This window comes from Arachis ipaensis, chromosome B2 (genome assembly GCF_059453495.1).
Source record: "Arachis ipaensis isolate K30076 ecotype BB chromosome B2, ASM5945349v1, whole genome shotgun sequence".
NCBI lineage: Eukaryota > Viridiplantae > Streptophyta > Magnoliopsida > Fabales > Fabaceae > Arachis > Arachis ipaensis.
This window is the reverse complement of record NC_142437.1, coordinates 82926670-82933569: the sequence shown is the minus strand read 5'-3', so window position 1 is coordinate 82933569 and position 6900 is coordinate 82926670. Positions and strand designations below refer to the sequence as shown.

Below are 6900 nucleotides of genomic sequence, written 5' to 3'. Positions count from 1 at the left end.
ATGATGGCTTCTCTGAGTCATTTTGGGGCATCTCCAGGATATAAAAATCAATGGAAAGGTGAGCCCCTTAATGCCCACTAATACATCTTCAGCAACTCCAGCCACTGTAATAATGCTTTTATCTGCTAACACAAAATGAGCTGCCGACCTTTTTAAGGGAGGGAACCTCAAAATATCATATATAGACAAAGGCATTATACTCACACATGCTCCTAAATCACACATGCAATCAGAAAATACCACACCATCAATAGTACAATTAACCATACATGGACCTGGATCACTACACTTTTCAGGTATACCTCCCATTAAAGCAGATATAGAACTACCTAAAGGAATAGTTTCTAATTCATTAATTTTGTCTTTATGTATACATAAATCTTTTAGAAACTTTGCGTATTTAGGTACCTGTTGAATAACATCAAAAAGGGGAACAGTTACCTCAACCTTTTTGAATATTTCTACCATTTTGGGATCAGGTTCCAGCTACTTCTTGGGCTTCCTTGCAAGTTGTGGAAATGGAATAGGAATGGCGTTTTCTGCAGTATCTGTGCCCTTTGGTGCTTCTTCATGTGATTGAGCTTCTTCTTCTTCAGCCGTGTCCTGTATGTCCTCTTCCTCCTCAACATCTTCTATTTGCACTACCTCTTCAGCTGAGGCGTGTTCTGGTGGGCTTGGCTCCTCCTGGTTCCTCTCTTGCAATGTGGTTTCGGACCTTAGGGTGATGGCATTAATGCCACCCTTTGGATTGGGCAATGGTTGAGAGGGGATTCCACTGGAGCTTGCCTGTTGAGTGTTTGAAGTATTGGGTGGTGCCAGCTGAGAGATGAGAGCTTGTATAGCGGATGCTAGGCCATTAAGTGAACTTTCCATGTTCCTTTGTCCTTATGCAATGGATTGAAGAGTATCGTCACTCGGAGAAGAACTAGAGTGAGTGATCTGCGGAACTTGTTGTTGGTTATGTTGTGGTCCTTGGGACTGCCTCAGGTGGGTGCTTTGTAAGGCTGGTTCTGGTTCTGTTGCCTGTTATTGTTATTATTCCACCTCTGATATCCTTGATTGTCTCTGCCTCCTCTGTTATTGTTGTCCCTCCAATTCTGGTTAGAATTGTCTCTGTGGGACTAACTATTGGCTTTGCTGTGCTTGTTGTTGACTCAGTTGCATCTGCTTCAGTAAGTTGGTCATTTCACATATACTCTGAGCCAGAGCAGTATTTTCTTTGCTAGAAGATACCTCTGCAATAGCCTTTGAGTGACTTTGTTTCTGCCTGTGATTCCTTGTAGACTCAGCCAAGTCGCTGATCAATTGCCATGCCTCATCAGTGGTCTTGTACTTTTTTATAGACCCATTGCTAGCACTCTCCAATGTGGTTTTATCTTGGGGCCTCATGCCCTGTGTGACGTAGCCGAGCAACACTATCTTGTCAATCATATGGTGGGGGCATGCTTCCAGAAGATTGTTGAAGCGCTCCCAATATTCATAGAGAGTCTCGGATTCGTCCTGGACAATCATGGAAATGTCCTTCCTAAGTTTATCAGTAACTTCGACTGGAAAGAATTTTTCCAAAAATTCTCTTCTGAGTGTATCCCAGTCAGAAACGGTTGCTGCGGGTTAAGTGTAGTACCACTCTCTTGCTTTTTCCTCAAGAGAGAATGGAAAAACTTTCAATAGAATAAAAGTTTCATCTGCACCATTGCGCCTGACAGTAGAACAAGCTACTTGGAAATCCCTCAGGTGCTTGATAGGCTCTTGAGCAGGTAAGCCATGAAACTTAGGCACTGACGTTAGGATTTTTGCCAGTAAAGAATGTCATAAAAACAGTCGCATTGTAGATATAGTCTCTAAACCGACAAAAATCCCTTCGTACAAATGTTTTGGTTGTCACTAGTAACAAACCCCTAAATAAATTGATAACCGAAGTATTCAAACCTCGGGTCGTCTTCTCAAGGAATTGCAGGGAGGTATGTTCTTATTATTGGTTATGAAGATTGTAAATTGGGGGTTTTGGAAGTAAGGAAGCAGTATGTTGCACAAAAAGAATAAAATAAAATAGTAATAATAAAATAAACTCTTGGCAAGGTATGAAGACTGGAGGTCCTATCCCAGTTATCCTTATCAATTGTAATGAGAATTGGATTTTTCTCCCACTTTATTAACCTCTAACTATGAAGGTAAGTTAAGTGGATGAATTAATTCTCGAAGAATTCCAATTCTCAATCAACAATGAGTTTGATAACTCAAGAGTTACCAATTATTTAACCAAAGCCAAAAGGAAGAAAATGTGTAAGTTAAATTGAAAGCACTTATAAATAAAGCAAAGCAAAATTAAATCTGAAATTACCTCGAATTGCATTAATAATAGAAGATCAATCTGAACATAAAGAGTTCATAAATTAAATTGAGAAAAGAAATAAAAATAAAGAACCTGGGATTGAGAGCTACTCCTAAAACTTAAGAGAAATCCAAAATCATAATCCTAAGAGAGAGGAGAGAACCTCTCTCTCTAAAAACTACATCTACTCCTGAAATTGTGAATGTGTGAGAGCCTCCCTCTGAATGGATGCATTCTCTCACTTTATAACCTCTAATCTGTGTTTTCTGGGCCGCAAACTGGGTCAGAAACAGTCCAGAATTCGCTGGGTTCGAATTTTAATGCGCTGATTTCCGTCACTGCGACACGGCCGCATAGATCACGCGATCGCGTCACCTAGCTTCAGGGAAACTATAGCATATTATATATCAAATCGAAGCCCCGGACGTTAGCTTTCCAACGCAACTAAAACCGCATCATTTGGACCTCTGTAGCTAAAGTTATAGTCGTTTGAGTGCAGAGAGGTCAGGCTGGATAGCTTAGCAATTTCTCCAACTTATTGCATTCCTTCCACTTTTGCATGCTTTCTTCCCATCCTCCAAGCCATTCCTGCCTTATAATATCTGAAAACACTTAACACACATATCAAGGCATCTAATGGTGATAAGAGAGGATTAATAATAAGCAAATATAAGATCAAAGAAGCATGTTTTCAATCAAAGCACATAATTAGGAAGGCAAATGTAAAACCATGCAAATAGTATGAATAAGTGGGTAAAGAGTAGATAAAAACCACTTAATTGAGCACAAGATAAACCATAAAATAGTGGTTTATCAACCTCCCCACACTTAAACACTAGCATGTCCTCATGCTAAGCTCAAGAGAAGCTATAAAGAATGAAGAATGTATGAAATGCAACCTATGAATGTAACTACATGCAGAATGTTTCCACCTACTTAGTTAAAAGTAAACAAATCTTTCAAGAGGAAATATGAACTGGAATTCACTAATTTAAATCATGAAAATGAAGTACAAATAGACTTGCAAGAAGAAAATAGCTCATGAAAGCAGGGAACAAGGGATTGAGCATCGAACCCTCATTGGTAGTGTATACACTCTAATTACTCAAGTGTTTTAGGTTCGATTCTCTCAATTCTCTACTAACCTTGCTTTCTAAGGCTTGCTCTTCATCTAACAATCAACATAAATTTAATGCATAAATACACAAATCAAGAGGTCTTTTAAGGGTTGTAATGGGGTTAGGGTCAAGGTAGGATTGTATTTGGCCAAGTGGACTAAAATTTGAATCCTTAATTAACTTAAACTTTTTTCACCTAACTTTAAACAATCCATGTAATCATAATACAACATCTAACCATCCATTAACCATGTTTCCACGTATTCATGTATTCTAATTTCAAGTACAATTCATATGCATTGCTTTCACCACTTATTTTGGGGCATTTTGTCCCCTTTTACTTATTTGCTCTTTCTCTTTTTCTTTTTATATATATATATTCTTTTATTTTTCTCAATGCATATGATTAATGCATGAATCATGTTCTAAACATTTCTTTCACATTTTCATAAAGATATATAATACCCAATTCTCAAACCAAATGTTTTCAAACCCACTTTCCCACACTTAAATCATAAGCACTCTCACTAGTCTAAGCTAACTAAGGATTCAAATTTAAGGACATTATTGTTTTTCGCTTAGAGTTAATGATGTGCTAAAGTAAGGAATAAAGGGGTATAATAGGCTCAAATTGGTTTGTAAAGGATAATGGAAGGTAAGGCCATATGGGTATGTAAGCTCAGTGAAACAAAGGCCTCAATCATGTAAGTGTATGCATACATTAAACAATGGAAATATAGAATTAAGCAAGACAAAGATCACAATTTTAGAGAGAAAAACACACACACAAAAAAATAAAATATTGGTTGATAAAATGCAACCAATTCAAATAGGCTCAAAATCTCACAGGTTTTGTGTGTTCGAGCTCTAAACCATGTTCCAATATAATATTTCTTCAAACAAGTGTAACAAAAAAAATTTTATTCAAATTAGTGAAATACTTTAAAAGGTTTCTTGAAAAAGAAAATATTACTTCAACCAAGTGGTAAAATATGCAAAAAATCAAACAAATATGCAATCAAACATGCAAATGCAACAATGAACAAACAAATAAAATAAAAATTTTGGTGTTGAGTCAGGAAATAACTAACCCATGGAGATCGGTATCGACCTTCCCACACTTAAAGATTGCACCGTCCTCGGTGCATGCTAAGATGTGCAAGTGGATGGGGGTTGTGGTTTCTCAGCTGGGCTCTTTTTTTGTTCCTTTCCTTGCCGGCGGTTTGGGAGTAGCTTTCTCCTTTCCTTCCTTGGTGGCCATCCTGAAGAAGGGAAGAGAAAGTAAATTAAATTCAATAGATATATAGCAAGGAAGAGAATGGAAGAGTGGTGATGGATGCACATTAGGATGTAATTGACATTAACACATGCTCTCGAGTACATGTGAAAAGTCAGCAATGAAAAATAGCCAGTGCATCGAAAGATAAGTGGATGCAGGGTGTTTATTGGTATGCCAGAAAAGGGCATGAGTAGCATAGACCAAGCATTACTTGTAATGAATTACCATGTTTGTATTGACAATTATATTCAATTAAAATAGTAAAGGGAGTTTATGAAAAGCAAGCATTGAATAGTAGAATAACATAGAGAAGTGCATAATGCCATATGAGCTTTTTCACAAACACATAGCATGCATGGTGAAGAAGGTATAGAAAGTATTACAGTGAACATGCAAGCAATCCTTTAAAGAAGATAATAATAATTGTCAAACATATAATGAGGAATAATGACTCAAATAAAATTTTAACACCAATGAAAATAATGCAATGAATGAAAGTATACAAATAAATGAAATAAAATAGAATGGAAGTGAAAGAAAATAAGAAGGGAAGAAGAAAGAAATAAGAAAAGAGAAGAAAAATAAGGATTAGGGAAGAAAATATAAGAAAATTGGCTAATCTGGATATTCTGTGCGCCGCCTGTGACGCGGACGCGTGAGGGACGCGGTCGCGTGGTTCGTGATAAGGTCAGGTGACGCAGACGCGTGGATCACGCGATCGCGTGGCCTGTTTTGTGTGATTGGCACGAGTGCAGCCTCATGGTCGCGCAACTCTCTGTTCGAAACTCTTTTTGCCAAAATTCTGGGTGACGCGATCGCGTGGGGCATGCGATCGCGTGAGTGGCCATCATGGGGATATGATACGAACGCGTGAGGCATGCCTTCGCGTGGTGAGGTTTGGGCTACCAGCACGAGTCCAGCCCAACTCCAGCTCAACTTTCGGCCATGCACCTGGTTGACGTCAATTTTCAGGTCACGCGGCTGTGTAGGGCACGCGATCGCGTAGGAGGCCAGTATTCCCCTGCGACGCGGACGCGTCAGCGACGCGGTCGCGTGGGACGAATTGTGCCACTGGCACGCCAACATCCTCGCTTCAGCGTGACTCTCTGTTCGTTTTTATTTTTCTCCCCTCTCCTTGCGACGCGGGCGCGTCGCTAATGCGGTCGCATCGCGTGCTCGCTTCTCTTTTTTTTTTATAATCTGAAAATGCAAAATGCAGTGTTAATATGAATGTGATGCAAAACTCCAGGTTCAATATAACAAAATAAAATAAAATTCAAAAGCAAATAAAACTAAATAAAAATGAAAAAGGACGATCATACCATGGTAGGTTGTCTCCCACCTAGCACTTTTAGTTAAAGTCCTTAAGTTGGACATTTGATGAGCTTCCTGTTATGGTGGCTTATGCTTGAACTCATCCAGGAATCTCCACCAGTGTTTGTGATTCCAGTAACCTCCGGGGTCCCAAACTAGGCATGTAAAACCCTTGAGCAGCTTCAAAAAGATTCTTAGGCTCCCGGGGTGCTGGATGTCAGAACAGATTCCAGGATCCCAAATCTTGCTTTTACACCCATCTTTGTCGGGATCTGTATTTTTCCAGCCGGGTGATAAGTAATTTGAATTCTCACTGTATCTACCAAACAGCTTTCTAGACCCATTCAATTGAGGTCTACACCAACCTTTGCGTTTAAACTTAAAGCTTCCAACCATAATGAACCTTGCAGGATAATTCTTACCACTGGCCATCTTCCTCTTACTCTTAATGCCACAAAGAGCTCTAAGTTGACCATCCGTCTCCAGTAGCCCATATTCAAGTAGGATTAGAAAGCTATGGGATATGAATTTTACCCACTTGAATTGTGAAGGATGATGGCAACTTAGGGGGAGGTATTTTTAATGAAATTGCAAGTTCCACTCCCTTGTGCTCTTCTCTGATAATTACCACCTCTTTGCAAGCTTCTTCAATTTCAACCTCTTCCTCTTGGTAGCTCTCTTTCAATTCAATCTCCTATTCATTGCTTTCCAAGGGTATGGGAGGTTGTGCTTCTTCTTCTTGAATCTCCATCTCTTGATCAACCTCTTCCAAGTCTTTAACTATGATATGCTTTGGAGGTTGTACACCCTCCTCAGCATCAATTTCAACCATCTTGGAAGGAGGCTCTATGACTGGA

The 6900-nt window shown here is 39.2% G+C and overlaps 1 non-coding gene across 1 annotated transcript; it reads left to right on the top strand.

Moving 5' to 3' along the window:
- The first annotated feature begins 1425 nt into the window (after positions 1 to 1425).
- LOC148574619 (small nucleolar RNA R71) lies at positions 1426 to 1533 on the top strand. The gene has a single exon (XR_015906171.1). It is a non-coding gene; the product is annotated as a small nucleolar RNA R71 (small nucleolar RNA).
- The last annotated feature ends 5367 nt before the right edge of the window (positions 1534 to 6900 follow it).